Here is a 16,506-nt window from a genome sequence, read left to right as displayed (position 1 = left end):
GGATTTTTGATGCCACGGCCGCAGGGCACTATATAAAAGTGACCCCCGGCTGTGGCATTATCTGTCCAGCTAGTGGAGCCCGGTGCTGGTTTTAAAAATACGGGGGACCCCTACTCTTTTTGTCCCCCGTATTTTTGGAACCAGGACCAGGCGCAGAGCCCGATGCTGGTTGCTTAAATATGGGGGAACCCCTGTCAATTTTTTTCCCATATTTCGGCAACCAGGATCGGCTCAAAGAGCCCGAGGCTGGTTATGCTTAGGAGGGGGGACCCCACGCAATTTTTTTTTAAAATTTTACTGTGTTTAATTAAAAAAAAAAAAAAAATAGAACCCCAGCACGGATCACACAGATCCGGCCGAGATTAATTGTAAAAAAGTCGGCAGTGTTTTGCTAATCACTGCCGTAAAAAACACAAAAAAAACACGAATGACATCGACATCGGAAGAAAAGAAAAACCCGAATACGACAGCTTAGTAAATCCATCGTAACAAATTCAAAAAGTTGCAGTTTTACACTTTCGATGTCATTCGTGATTGAACTTTGACCTTTTTTCGGAAATTACGAATGTTAGTAAATGTACCCCCTAGATCTAACCCCTCCTCCTAATCTCTACACACCTAGATTCAGCCCTTCCACCTAATCTCTACACACCTAGATTCAGACCCTCCTCCTAATCTCTTCACACCTAGATTCAGCCCCTCCTCCTAATCTCTTCACACCTAGATTCAGCCCCTCCTCCTAATCTCTTCACACCTAGATTCAGCCCCTCCTCCTAATCTCTTCACACCTAGATTCAGACCCTCCTCCTACTCTCTAGACACCTAGATTCAGACCCTCCTCCTAATCTCTACACACCTAGATTCAGCCCTTCCACCTAATCTCTTCACACCTAGATTCAGCCCTTCCACCTAATCTCTTCACACCTAGATTCAGCCCCTCCTCCTAATCTCTTCACACCTAGATTCAGCCCCTCCTCCTAATCTCTTCACACCTAGATTCAGCCCCTCCTCCTAATCTCTTCACACCTAGATTCAGACCCTCCTCCTAATCTCTTCACACCTAGATTCAGCCCCTCCTCCTAATCTCTTCACACCTAGATTCAGACCCTCCTCCTAATCTCTAGACACCTAGATTCAGCCCCTCCTCCTAATCTCTACACACCTAGATTCAGCCCTTCCACCTAATCTCTTCACACCTAGATTCAGCCCCTCCTCCTAATCTCTTCACACCTAGATTCAGCCCCTCCTCCTAATCTCTTCACACCTAGATTCAGCCCCTCCTCCTAATCTCTTCACACCTAGATTCAGCCCCTCCTCCTAATCTCTTCACACCTAGATTCAGACCCTCCTCCTAATCTCTTCACATCTAGATTCAGCCCCTCCTCCTCGTTTCTCTTCACACCTATTAAGAATGCACAGCACAGATACAGACACAACCAATTTCACACTCAGATTTCTCCCACAATATTACAATTTCTATATAGACAGAGAATACTCAGAATACTCACCTGCTTCTGTTTCAAACTCATAATTCACTTAAAAAGCCAAGCTTCACTTTAGAATGCAAGCTTCTCATGTCAGTCTTACAGTCTAACTAGGTTGAATTATGAAAATAGTATTTTAATTACCTACCAGTAAATCCTTTTCTCTTAGTCCGTAGAGGATACTGGGGTTCCATTTAGTACCATGGGGTATAGATGGGTCCACTAGGAGCCATGGGCACTTTAAGAATTTGATAGTGTTGGCTGTCTCCTCCCTTTATGCCCCTCCTACCATGAAACTGTGCCCGAGGAGACAGACATACTTTGAGAGAAGGATAGATAAGGATAGTGGTGAGATTCCGAACCAGCACACACAACAAGAGGAAAGCCAAGCTAACCAAACTTGAAACAGGAACAGCAACAGCTGAACCATACAACAATACTTAACCAAGTAACAGTGCAGGAAAAACAAAGCACCGGGCAGGCGCCCAGTATCCTCTACGGACTACGAGAAAAGGATTTACTGGTAGGTAATTAAAATACTATTTTCTCTTACGTCCTAGAGGATACTGGGAATCCTTTTAGTACCATGGGGAAGTTCCAAAGCTCCCAAACCGGGTGGGAGAGTGCTGAGGTTCCTGCAGAACTGATTGACCAAGCTGAAGGTCCTCAGAGGCCAAAGTATCGAACTTGTAAAACTTAGCAAACGTGTTCAAACCAGAGCAAGTAGCCAAGACACCCCGGGCAGCCGCCCAGGAAGAGCCCACCGACCTAGTAGAGTAGGCCTGTACAGATTTTGGAACCGGCAAGCCTGCCGCGGAATAAACATGCTGGATAGTGAGCCTGATCCAGCGTGCAATGGTCTGCTTTGAAGCAGGACACCCAATTTTATTGGGATCATAGAGAACGAACAGCGAGTCCGATTTCCTGTGACGAGCGGTCCTCTTTACATACACCTTCAAAGTCCTCACAACATCCAAAGACTTTGAAGTAGCAGAGGTGTCGGTGACAACTGGAACCACAATAGGTTGGTTGATGTGAAACAAAGACACCACTTTAGGAAGAAATTGCTGACGAGTCCTGAGTTCAGCTCTGTCCTCATGGAAAATTAAATAGGGGCTTTTGTGAGACAAAGCCCCTAGCTCCGACACACGTCTTGCTGAAGCCAAGGCCAACAGTGTGACTATTTCCATGAAAGATATTTTACGTCCACCTCCTGTAACGGTTCAAACCAGTCCGATTGGAGGAACTGCAGCACCAAGTTGAGATCCCAAAGTGCCGTGGGAGGCACAAAGGGAGGTTGGAGGTGCAGAATACCTTTCAAGAACGTCTGGACCTCAGGGAGAGAAGCCAATTGTTTTTGAAAGAAAATGGACAAGGCCGAATTCTGGACTTTTATGGAGCCCAGACGTAGGCCCATATCCACACCTGCCTGCAGAAAAAGCAGGAAACGTCCCGATGAAATTCCACTGCAGAATAATTTCTGCTCTCATACCAACAGGCGTATTTCTTCCAAATACAGTGGTAATGTTTAGACGTTACCCCCTTCCTGGCTTGGATCATAGTCGGGATAACTGTGTTAGGGATCCCTCTTCTGGCTAGAACCAGCCGTTCAACTTCCAGGCCGTCAAACGTAGCCGCGGTAAGTCCTGATAGACGAACGGGCCCTGTTGCAGAAGATCCTCGCGAAGAGGTAGAGGCCACGGATCTTCGAGGAGCATCTCCAGAAGGTCCGCGTACCACGCCCTTCTTGGCCAGTCTGGAGCAATGAGTATTGCCTGAACCTTTTCCCTTTTTAGAATTTTTGGGATCAGAGGAAGTGGAGGAAACACGTTCACCATCTGATAGACCCATGGAGTCATCAGAGCGTCTACCGCCACTGCCTGTGGGTCTCTCGACCTGGAACAATACCGCTTGAGCTTCTTGTTGAGACAAGAGGCCATCATGTTGATTTGTGGATATCCCCATCGACGTGTCAAGCACCTGAACAATTCCAGGTGAAGGCTCCACTCCCCCAGGTGCAGGTCGTGTCTGCCGAGGAAGTATGCTTCCCAGTTGTCTACTCCCGGAATGAAGACCGCTGACAACGCCACAGCGGTTTTTTTTCTGCCCAGAAGATAATTCTTGACACCTCTGACATTGCTGCTCTGCTTTTTGTTCCGTCCTGTCGGTTTATGTACATCACTGCCGTCACATTGTCCGTCTGGACCTGATTGGCCCAATCTTGAAGAAGATATGAGGCCTGCAGAAGGGCGTTGTATATGGCCCTGAGTTCCAGAATGTTGATTGGAAGGATGACTTCCTGACTTGACCATCTTGCTTGAAACTACACCCCCTGGGTGACTGCTCCCCAACCTCTGAGGCTTGCGTCCGTGGTTAACAGGATCCAGTTCTGAATTCCGAACCTCCGACCCTCGACGAGGTGAGAAGTTTATAGCCACCACAGAAGGGAGATTCTGGCTTTTGGCGACAGACAGATCCTCTGGTGCATGTGAAGATGCGATCCGGACCATTTGTCCCAACAGAACGAGCTGGAAGGGTCTTGCGTGAAACCTTCCGTATTGAAGTGCCTCGTAAGAGGCCACCATTTTCCACTGAAGGTGAATGCATAGATGTACCGATATCCGGGTTGGCTTCAGGACATCCCGAACCATCGACTGGATTACCAATGCCTTTTCCAATGGAAGGAACACCTTCTCCGTGTCCACTATCATTCCCAGCCGTGTTGGCTCTAGGTAAGAATTCGGAAGGTTCAGAATCCACCCGTGATCCTGGTTGAGAGATCAATGCTGTCCAGCAACCTCTCCCTGGACGGCGCCTTTATCAGAAGATCGTCCAGATACGGAATTATATTCACTCCCTGTAGACCAGAGGTCCTCAAACTCGGTCCTCGGGGGCCCACACAGTGCATGTTTTGCAGGTCTCCTCACAGAATCGCAAGTGAAATAATTAGCTCCACCTGTGGACCTTTTAAAATGTGTCAGTGAGTAATTAATACACCTGTGCACCTGCTGGGTTACCTGCAAAACATGCACTGTGTGGGCCCCCGAGGATCGAGTTTGAGGACCTCTGCTGTAGACCAACAAACACGTTTCTCCGCCTCTGGGCTGGTGTTCGCGGCTTCCTCATTGTTAGTTTCTAACACTGAGGAAGCCGCTGCCTGTGTGATTTGCCTGTTCTTGGATTCAGAATTTATACCCCTGGTTTGCTGCTGATTGGTGGTGATGATCACATGACTGTGAAAATGGTTCCTGATTGGACTCAGGCGGCCAGCTGATCAGAACTGTCTTGGCTCCGTCCATGACCAGTTTTGGAGGTAACTGCCAGCATTGTGTGTGTGGCAGAGACAGACAATGGCCACCAGACCTGTGAGCGCTGGTAATGGAGGCACAGTGCAGCAGCAGACAGCGCAAGACGCCAGATTAACCAGCGGATGATGGACAGTGCCTCAGAGTGCGGCGCAGGTAAGAGAGTACGTAGCTGGGGAGTGCTGAGTACCTCCATTTCATGACAATTGCCCATAAATAATTTGAATTGGTCCTGGACCACCAATCCAGGGCACCCCTGCTAGTGCCCTGAGGCACCCCTGGGTGCCTAGGCACACAGTTTGAGAACTGGTTTAGACTCTACAGATCCACCCTTAATATAAGTTTGCCAACTCTTATATATCAGATTATTTCTGAAACTATATATAAGTAGCCAAGCACAATGATCTGTACATTGCTGACTGGATGAAGTTCTTAATTCACTATGCATCAGGATTGTTTTCTTCTAGTTCTGACTTCCTGTCTCTACGTCCACGTCTTCCCATTTCATTCTCAGTTAACGTGCTCTAAAGCCATCATTTACTAGGTAAGGTACGTCATCATGTAAACGTCCGGCTCTTTATGGGGTCTGTTCTGGACAGTAGGATTAAGAGCAAGGTAGAGATCGGATATGTCTCACAGCACTCTGCATTGGTGTTCATGGGCAATCGAAAGTGTAAAAGCCCCACCAGTATATCCATTTCACCAGCGAGTTGTAGCAAGGCGATGAAAGACTGGACTGTACACATTGGTTGCATCCACCATACAAAGCTGCTTATACCAGGCTGCCTATGGTTAATCTCCTGATTTGGCTTTTACAGTCCTTTAGGCCAAACAACTGCTCCAAATGCCGATATCCTGACCGCATCCCCTGCCGCAGCCTAGCATGTGCCGACGGCATCTGAAAACTTCTGTAATCCAGACTAAATTACCTATGAGCTGTTTTCTTTGTAGCTGGCGATCTTTTGACTTCGCTAGGACTAGTGTGCACATTCTTCTCTGGAATTACATTCTTGGAATTTATTTAGGATTGGACTTTTCAATGCATTATCCATCCTTGTTTAATTTTGAAGTGACTAATTGTAGGTGATATGTAAAGCCCCGTACACACGGGGAGAGATGTGTGCTGAGCGAGGGGGCCGCTCTTTTCACTCAGCGGTGAAATGAGCGACCTGCTAGATTGTGCCTGCATGCAGGCCAATCTAGCACCAGCAATAGCGGCGCGCGGGGCCGCGCATTGCTATGGGGCATACAAACGGAGAGATCCGTGCTTAACTTCTGAGCAATCTAGTCAGATCTCTCCGTGTGTACCCCCCTTTAGAGTTTCATTAATTAGGTTATCTCCAAAAACTGCTGGCTAGCATCTAACCTCTTTGTGAGGATTCTGGGAGATGTTGCTTTGGAAGAGGGAAAAGTTTCATGTTGATAATCGCATTGTGGAACTATTTAGTATCGGGAAATGCAAACAACATGAAGTCTGTTACCAACTCATAGTATTGAATGAGCTAATGCTGCTTGGAACGCCCCTGATGCGCATCTGCAACCCTCTGCATTATACTCTTATTCTCCACTTGCATCCTTGGCTGGCCAGAAGATTTTGATGACTTTCCTGGGTGAAAGATGCTGTATATTTTCATGTACAGATTGTGTTGCCCCTGCATTTAGAAATGATATGGACCAGAAACAATAAGACCATGGGGTAAATAAGAATTTACTCACCGGTAATTCTATTTCTCGTAGTCCGTAGTGGATGCTGGGGACTCCGTCAGGACCATGGGGAATAGCGGCTCCGCAGGAGACAGGGCACAAAATTTAAAAGTTTGACCACTAGGTGGTGTGTACTGGCTCCTCCCCCTATGACCCTCCTCCAAGCCTCAGTTAGGATACTGTGCCCGGACGAGCGTACACAATAAGGAAGGATTTTGAATCCCGGGTAAGACTCATACCAGCCACACCAATCACACCGTACAACTTGTGATCTGAACCCAGTTAACAGCATGAGAACAGCGGAGCCTCTGAAAAGATGGCTCACAACAATAAACAACCCGATTTTTTTGTAACAATAACTATGTACAAGTATTGCAGACAATCCGCACTTGGGATGGGCGCCCAGCATCCACTACGGACTACGAGAAATAGAATTACCGGTGAGTAAATTCTTATTTTCTCTGACGTCCTAGTGGATGCTGGGGACTCCGTCAGGACCATGGGGATTATACCAAAGCTCCCAAACGGGCGGGAGAGTGCGGATGACTCTGCAGCACCGAATGAGAGAACTCCAGGTCCTCCTTAGCCAGGGTATCAAATTTGTAGAATTTTACAAACGTGTTCTCCCCTGACCACGTAGCTGCTCGGCAGAGTTGTAATGCCGAGACCCCTCGGGCAGCCGCCCAAGATGAGCCCACCTTCCTTGTGGAGTGGGCATTGACAGATTTAGGCTGTGGCAGGCCTGCCACAGAATGTGCCAGTTGAATTGTGCTACAAATCCAACGAGCAATCGTCTGCTTAGAAGCAGGAGCACCCAGCTTGTTGGGTGCATACAGTATAAACAGCGAGTCAGATTTTCTGACTCCAGCCGTCCTTGAAATATATATTTTCAATGCTCTGACAACGTCCAGCAACTTGGAATCCTCCAAATCGCTAGTAGCCGCAGGCACCACAATAGGCTGGTTCAGGTGAAACGCTGATACCACCTTAGGCAGAAAATGAGGACGCGTCCTCAGTTCTGCCCTGTCCGAATGGAAAATCAGATATGGGCTTTTATACGATAAAGCCGCCAATTCCGACACTCTCCTGGCTGAAGCCAGGGCCAGTAGCATGGTTACTTTCCATGTAAGATATTTCAAATCTACCGATTTGAGTGGCTCAAACCAATGGGATTTGAGAAAATCCAAAACTACATTGAGATCCCACGGTGCCACTGGGGGCACAACCGGGGGCTGTATATGTAGTACTCCTTTTACAAAAGTCTGGACTTCGGGAACTGAAGCCAATTCTTTCTGGAAGAAAATCGACAGGGCCGAAATTTGAACCTTAATGGACCCTAATTTGAGGCCCATAGATAATCCTGTTTGCAGGAAATGTAGGAATCGACCCAGTTGAAATTCCTCTGTCGGGGCCTTCCTGGCCTCACACCATGCAACATATTTTCTCCAAATGCGGTGATAATGTTGTGCAGTCACCTCCTTCCTGGCTTTGACCAGGGTAGGGATGACCTCTTCCGGAATGCCTTTTTCCCTTAGGATCCGGCGTTCAACCGCCATGCCGTCAAACGCAGCCGCGGTAAGTCTTGGAATAGACACGGTCTCTGCTGAAGCAGATCCCTTCTTAGAGGTAGAGGCCACGGATCTTCCGTGAGCATCTCCTGAAGTTCCGGGTACCAAGTCCTTCTTGGCCAGTCCGGAGCCACTAGTATCGTTCTTACTCCCCTTTGCCGTATAATTCTCAGTACCTTGGGTATGAGAGGCAGAGGAGGGAACACATACACTGACTGGTACACCCATGGTGTTACCAGAGCGTCCACAGCTATTGCCTGAGGGTCTCTTGACCTGGCGCAATACCTGTCCAGTTTTTTGTTGAGGCGGGACGCCATCATGTCCACCATTGGTCTTTCCCAATGGACTACAATCATGTGGTGAACACTGCTGACAGTGCTATCACATGATTTTCCGCCCAGCGAAGAATCCTTGCAGCTTCTGCCATTGCCCTCCTGCTTCTTGTGCCGCCCTGTCTGTTTACGTGGGCGACTGCCGTGATGTTGTCCGACTGGATCAACACCGGCTGACCCTGAAGCAGAGGTTTTGCCAGGCTTAGAGCATTGTAGATTGCTCTTAGTTCCAGTATATTTATGTGAAGAGACGTTTCCAGGCTTGACCACACGCCCTGGAAGTTTCTTCCTTGTGTGACCGCTCCCCAGCCTCTCAGGCTGGCATCCGTGGTCACTAGGACCCAGTTCTGTATGCCGAATCTGCGGCCCTCTAACAGATGAGCACTCTGCAACCACCATAGCAGAGAGACCCTTGTCCTTGTCGACAATTTTATCCGCTGATGCATCTGCAGATGCGATCCGGACCATTTGCCTAGCAGATCCCACTGAAAAATTTGTGCATGGAATCTGCCGAATGGAATCGCTTCGTAAGAAGCCACCATTTTTCCCAGGACTCTTGTGCATTGATGCACAGACACTGTCCCTGGTTTTAGGAGGTTCCTGACGAGTTCGGATAACTCCCTGGCTTTCTCCTCCGGAAGAAATACCTTTTTCTGAACAGTGTCCAGAATCATCCCTAGGAACAGCAGACGTGTCGTCGGGATCAGTTGGGATTTTGGAAAATTCAGAATCCACCCGTGCTGTTGGAGCACTACTTGAGTTAGTGCTACTCCGACCTCCAGCTGTTCTCTGGATCTTGCCCTTATCAGGAGATCGTCCAAGTAAGGGATAATTAATACGCCTTCTCTTCGAAGAAGGATCATCATTTCGGCCATTACCTTGGTAAAGACCCTGGGTGCCGTGGACAATCCAAACGGCAGCGTCTGAAACTGATAATGACAGTTTTGTACCACGAACCTGAGGTACCCTTGGTGTGAAGGGCAAATTGGGACATGAAGGTAAGCATCCTTGATGTCCAAGGACACCATAAAATCCCCTTCTTCCAGATTCGCTATCACTGCTCTGAGTGACTCCATCTTGAACTTGAATCTTTGTATGTACAGGTTCAGAGATTTCAGATTTAGAATAGGTCTTACCGAGCCGTCCGGCTTCGGTACCACAAATAGCGTGGAGTAATACCCCTTTCCCTGTTGTAGAAGGGGTACCTTGATTATCACCTGCTGAGAATACAGCTTGTGAATGGCTTCCAATATCGTCGCCCTGTCTGAGGGAGACGTTGGCAAAGCAGATTTTAGGAACCGGCGAGGGGGAGACTTCTCGAATTCCAACCTGTAACCCTGAGATACTACCTGCAGGATCCAGGGGTCCACCTGCGAGTGAGCCCACTGTGCGCTGAAATTCTTGAGGCGACCCCCCACCGCCCCTGAGTCCGCTTGTAAGGTCCCAGCGTCATGCTGAGGCCTTTGCAGAAGCCGGGGAGGACTTCTGCTCCTGGGAAGGGGCTGCTTGCTGCAGTCTCTTACCCTTTCCTTTGCCTCGGGGCAAATATGAATGTCCTTTTGCTCGCTTGTTCTTATAGGAACGAAAGGACTGCGGCTGAAAAGACTGCGTCTTTTTCTGCTGGGAGGGGACTTGAGGTAAAAAGATGGACTTCCCGGCTGTTGCCGTGGCTACCAAATCCGATAGACCGACCCCAAATAATTCCTCCCCTTTATACGGCAATACTTCCATATGCCGTTTGGAATCCGCATCGCCTGACCACTGTCGTGTCCATAGACTTCTTCTGGCAGATATGGACATCGCACTTACTCTTGATGCAAGAGTGCAGATATCCCTCTGTGCATCTCGCATATAAAGGAATGCATCCTTTAATTGCTCTATAGTCAATAAAATACTGTCCTTATCCAGGGTATCAATATTTTCAGTCAGGGAATCCGACCAAGTCACCCCAGCACTGCACATCCAGGCTGAGGCGATTGCTGGTCGCAGTATAACACCAGTATGTGTGTATATACTTTTTAGAGTATTTTCCAGCCTCCTATCAGCTGGATCCTTGAGGGCGGCCGTATCAGGAGACGGTAACGCCACTTGTTTGGATAAACGTGTGAGCGCCTTGTCCACCCTAGGGGGTGTTTCCCAGCGCGCCCTAACCTCTGGCGGGAAAGGGTATAACGCCAATAACTTCTTTGAAATTAGCAGTTTTTTATCAGGGGTAACCCACGCTTCATCACACACGTCATTCAATTCCTCTGATTCAGGAAAAACTACAGGTAGTTTTTTCAGACCCCACATAATACCCCTTTTTGTGGTACTTGCAGTATCAGAGATATGCAAAGCCTCCTTCATTGCCGTGACCATATAACGTGTGGCCCTACTGGAAAATACGTTCGTTTCTTCACCGTCGACACTAGATTCGGTGTCCGTGTCTGGGTCTGTGTCGACCGACTGAGGCAAAGGGCGTTTTACAGCCCCTGACGGTGTTTGAGACGCCTGTACAGGTACTAACTGGTTTGCCGGTCGTCTCATGTCGTCAACCGACTTTTGCAGCGTGCTGACATTATCACGTAATTCCATAAACAAAGCCATCCATTCCGGTGTCGACTCCCTAGGGGGTGACATCACCATTACCGGCAATTGCTCCGCCTCCACACCAACATCGTCCTCATACATGTCGACACACACGTACCGACACACAGCAGACACACAGGGAATGCTCTGATAGAAGACAGGACCCCACTAGCCCTTTGGGGAGACAGAGGGAGAGTTTGCCAGCACACACCAAAGCGCTATAATTATATAGGAACAACCTTATATAAGTGTTGTTTCCTTATAGCTGCTTAAATATATATAATATCGCCAAAAAATGCCCCCCCCCCCCCCCCCCTCTCTGTTTTTTACCCTGTTTCTGTAGTGCAGTGCAGGGGAGAGCCTGGGAGCCTTCCTAGCAGCGGAGCTGTGTAGGAAAATGGCGCTGTGTGCTGAGGAGATAGGCCCCGCCCCCTATTCCGGCGGGCTCTTCTCCCGGTTTTTCTGAGACCTGGCAGGGGTGAAATACATCCATATAGCCTCATGGACTATATGTGATGTATTCTTTTTAGCCAGAAAGGTATTAACATTGCTGCCCAGGGCGCCCCCCCCAGCGCCCTGCACCCTCAGTGACCGCCGGTGTGAAGTGTGCCTGAGCGCAATGGCGCACAGCTGCAGTGCTGTGCGCTACCTCATGAAGACTGAAAAGCCTTCAGCCGCCGGTTTCTGGACCTCTTCTTACTTCGGCATCTGCAAGGGGGTCGGCGGCGCGGCTCCGGTGACCCATCCAGGCTGTACCTGTGATCGTCCCTCTGGAGCTAGTGTCCAGTAGCCTAAGAAGCAAATCCATCCTGCACGCAGGTGAGTTCACTTCTTCTCCCCTAGGTCCCTCGTTGCAGTGAGCCTGTTGCCAGCAGGACTCACTGAAAATAATAAAACTATCAAAACTTTTACTCTAAGCAGCTCTTTATGAGAGCCACCTAGATTGCACCCTGCTCGGACGGGCACAAAAACCTAACTGAGGCTTGGAGGAGGGTCATAGGGGGAGGAGCCAGTACACACCACCTAGTGGTCAAACTTTTAAATTTTGTGCCCTGTCTCCTGCGGAGCCGCTATTCCCCATGGTCCTGACGGAGTCCCCAGCATCCACTAGGACGTCAGAGAAAATTTACTAAGATGGGAGTTCTAATTAAGATGGGATGTTGCCCATAGCAACCAATCAGATTCTACTTCTCATTTATCGAGCACCTTCTAGAAGATAATACCTGAAATCTGATTGGTTGCTATGGGCAACATCTCATCTTACATAGAACTCCTATCTTAGTAAATTTACCCCCATGTCTTATTTTAAAGACAAAACTGTACACAGTGGGGGGTAATTCCAAGTTGATCGTAGCAGGAAATTTTTTAGCAGTTGGGCAAAACCATGTGCACTGCAGGGGAGGCAGATATAACATGTGCAGAGAGAGTTAGATTTGGGTGGGTTATTTTGTTTCTGTGCAGGGTAAATACTGGCTGCTTTATTTTTACACTGCAATTTAGATTGCAGATTGAACTCACCACACCCAAATCTATCTCTCTCTGCACATATCTGCCCCCCCCTGCAGTGCACATGGTTTTGCCCAACTGCTAAAAAAATTCCTACTGCGATCAACTTGGAATTACCCCAAGTATCCAGAACATTATCGGAGTCCACATGATCCAAACCCTGTCCGCCTCCTATCCTGGACTGGTGCACACACACCTCTTTGTAAGTTGTTTTCTCATTTTCTTCCTGTTTATGGAGATCTGTTCTTTGATGCCTATACAGTTTACTTTCAGTGGAGAGAAAGACTTACATGATTTTAATACTACCTCCTTGGATTATACTGCAGAAGAATAAGTGGGTGGGATGTATGCTGTATTGCTGAGCTAAGTTATACATTGCGCTCGCTCAGCTCTAGTTTATTCGCTTGGGTTTACACCATAATCACTGAGCTCTGGTTGGGTGTATGCAGGGGTTGCTGAGCTCCGGTTTTTCGGTTGGATGTACACTGCACTCACTGAGCTTCAGTTGGTCGGATGGCTGTGCACCACGCTCACTGAGCTATGGTTGGTCAGTTGGTTGTACGTAGTGCTCACTGAGCTACAGTTGGTCAGTTGGGCGTGCGCCGTGTTTTTTGAGCTTCAGTAAGATGTACATAGCACTCAATGAGCTTCAGTGGGTCAGTTGGATGTTCGCTGTGCTTCCTGAGCTTTGGTTGGCTGTAAACAGTGCTCGTTAAGCTGCGTTTGGTCGGTTAGGTGTATGCAGCGGTCCCTGAGCTACAGTTGGTTGGGTGTGCGCCGTGCTCGCTGAGCTTCAGTTGGTCAGCCTGATGTACACCACGCTCACTTAGGTATGGTTGGATGGTCGGGTGTACGCAGCGCTCGAACTACGGATGGGTGTGCATCAACTTCACTAAGCTTAGGTTGGTCAGTTGGGTGTGTGCCTCGTTTATTGAGCTTTGATTGGGTGTCAGCCGTGCTCGCTGAGTTTTAGTAGTCTACTTTGGTTTACACCGCGCTCAGTGAGCTATGGTTGATCAGTTGGTTGTACGTAGTGCTCACTGAGCTACAGTTGGGCGTGCGCCATGCTTTTTGAGCTTCAGTTGGATGTACGTAGCACTCACTGAGCTTTAGTGGGTCGGTTGGATGTTCGCTGTGCTTCTTGAGCTTTGGTTGGGTGTAAACAGTGCTCGTTGAGCTGCGTTTGGTTGGTTAGGTGTATGCAGCGGTCCCTGAGCTAGTTGGTTGGGTGTGCGCCGTGCTCGCTGAGCTTCAGTTGGTCAGCTGGATGTACACCACACTCACTGAGCTATGGTTGGATGGTCGGGTGTACGCAGCGCTCGATGAACTACGGATGGGTGTGCATCAACTTCACTAAGCTTAGGTTGATCAGTTGGGTGTGTGCCTTGTTTATTGAGCTTTGACTTGGTGTCAGCCGTGCTCGCTGAGTTTTAGTAGTCCACTTTGGTTTACACCGCGCTCAGTGAGCTATGGTTGATCGGGTGTATGCCTCGCTTGCTGAGCTACGGTTGGATGTACGCAGTGCTTAAGCTTCGGTTGTGTGTACACCGTGCCTCGGTCGGTCAGTTTGGTGTACGTCATAGTTGCTGAGCTTTGGTCGGTTGGGTGTACGACGCACTCACTAGGCAGCGGTCGGTGGGATGTATGCCGTACTCGCTGGACCTCGGTGGGTTGGTGCTGTGTATGCTGGGCCTTGTTCAGTGGGCTGGTGGGATGTACGCTGGGTCTCAAGTCCGTGGGCCTGGTGGGACGTACGCTGCGCTCGCTTGGCCTCAGTGGGCTGTATGCTGGTCGGTGGGGTGTACGCTACATTCGCAGGGCCTCAGTGGGCTGTATGTTGGCCGGTGGGGTGTACGCTACACTCGCTGGGCCTCAGTGGGCTGTATACTGGCCGGTGGGGTGTACGCCACGCTCGCTGGGCCTCAGTGGGTTGGTGGCCTGTATGCTGGGCTTGGTCAATTGGTTGGCAAGGTGTAGGCCGCGGGTCAGACCCTAGCGCTCCCCTCACCACAGGTTACAAATAGCTGGTGACTTTGACCCAGTGCATTATGGGGAAAGGGCCTCTCCAAGAAGGGAATCTAGACGCTGGCCAGCGGGGACTCCCTGTGACGAGTCCCTGCACGCTGCCTGCATACAGAGAGCTGCGATTGGTCACAGCCAGGGATCACGTGTGCCGGCCTCCACCAGTAGCAGCCCCGCAAGGATACTGTGCCTCTGCCAGGCCGCGCAACAGACTGTACAACGCACACCGTGGGGGTGGCCGGAACATACCACCCCGCAGCGCACTCATCCCGACAACAGATCTTACCATTGTGTGTGGAGGGGAGCGCAGACAGTGAGGCGGCGCCAGAGGAGCGCAAGGGCAGCGGCAGGCGTGTATATATATATATAGCACGGATACTACTCCTTGTCAGCGTGCCCTACATTCAGCGCGCAGCGCGCAGCGCAGCCGCCTGTACAGTCCTCCCCTCTGTGATAATGGTACGGTCCTAGTGGCTGCCTGAGAGGAAAACACGGCGCAAGCAGCCGACTGGGGGGAGGGACTAAGGGGCGGGTTCAGCCCTTCAGCCCATCCCGATCGCTCATTGGACGCTAGCGCTGTACTCGCTTACGTGCGCGCTCATTCATGTACGTGCTGCGTCAGACAATGAGTGCGTCCTCTGGCCGGCCTCTGATTGGCGGAGGCTGAGCTTCAGCGAGGTCGGGGGGCGTGGCGCGAGTGACATAGAAGCGGGGAGGAGGGGCGGCGGCGGGAGCGAGCGTACAGCGGCGCCATTTTGTGGAAAACAAACGGACAGAACCGGAAAGCGAGACGGGACAGGTGAGAAGCGGGCGCTGGCGCGGAGTACGGGCTGGGAGCGGCACCGGGACAATCTGTGCGAGTGTGAGGACGGCTCCGGAGTCGTCATAGGTGAGGCCGGGGCGTGAGGCCTGCGTATGGCCGTGCTCCCACCCTGACACCCCCGCAGCGCCGCCCTGGCCCCTCCCCGTCCCGGCAGCGGCGGCCCCCCCTCCCCCACTACCACTGTCACACATACCCCCCACCCACTCCCTTGCCTACCCCTGTACACATTTACCCTCATACACCTACACCCTAACTACCCCGGTTCAAATATACCCTCCCATACCCCATAACTACCCCTGTACACACATACCCCGCATTACCCCTGTACACCTATACCCGAACTACCGCAGTACATATATAACCTCCCCTAACTACCCCCTGTACACATTTACCCCCATACACCTACACCCTAACTACTCCAGTACCAAATATAACCTCCCATACCCCCTAACTACCCCTGTACACACATACCCCGCATTACCCCTGTACACATTTACCCCCATACACCTATACCCTAACTACCGCAGTACATATATAACCTCCCCTAACTACCCTCTGTACACATTTACCCCCATACACCTACACCCTAACTACTCCAGTACCAAATATAACCTCCCATACCCCCTAACTACCCCTGTGCACATATACCCTGCCTTACCCCTGTACACATTTACCCCCATACACCTACACCCTAACTACCCCCAGTACAAATATAACCTCCCCTAACTACCCCTGTACACACATACCCCCCTTTACCCCTGTACACGCATACCCCCCTTAACTACCCCTGTACACGCATACCCCCTTACCCCTTAACTACCCCTGTACACGCATACCCCCCTTAACTACCCCTGTACACGCATACCCCCTTACCCCTTAACTACCCCTGTACACGCATACCCCCCTTACCCCTTAACTACCCCTGTACACGCATACCCCCCTTAACTACCCCTGTACACGCATACCCCCTTACCCCTTAACTACCCCTGTACACGCATACCCCCCTTACCCCTTAACTACCCCTGTACACGCATACCCCCCTTACCTACCCCTGTACACGCATACCCCCCTTACCCCTTAACTACCCTGTACACGCATACCCCCCTTACCCCTTAACTACCCCTGTACACGCATACCCCCTAACTACCCCTGTACACGCATACCCCCTAACTACCCCTGTACACGCATACCCCC

General features: G+C 50.1%; 1 protein-coding gene across 2 annotated transcripts in view; it reads left to right on the top strand.

The window, feature by feature from the left end:
* The first annotated feature begins 15,182 nt into the window (after positions 1–15,182).
* CNOT1 (CCR4-NOT transcription complex subunit 1) overlaps positions 15,183–16,506 on the top strand; it is a 70,054-nt gene continuing 68,730 nt past the window's right edge. For both annotated transcript variants that reach the window (XM_063945850.1, XM_063945849.1), the window contains exon 1: positions 15,183–15,288. The gene's annotated coding sequence lies outside the window, so the exon portion shown is untranslated. The remainder of the gene's footprint in view (positions 15,289–16,506) is intronic.

This window comes from Pseudophryne corroboree, chromosome 11 (assembly GCF_028390025.1).
Source record: "Pseudophryne corroboree isolate aPseCor3 chromosome 11, aPseCor3.hap2, whole genome shotgun sequence".
Lineage (NCBI taxonomy): Eukaryota > Metazoa > Chordata > Amphibia > Anura > Myobatrachidae > Pseudophryne > Pseudophryne corroboree.
This window is presented reverse-complemented; position numbering and strand designations above follow the sequence as displayed.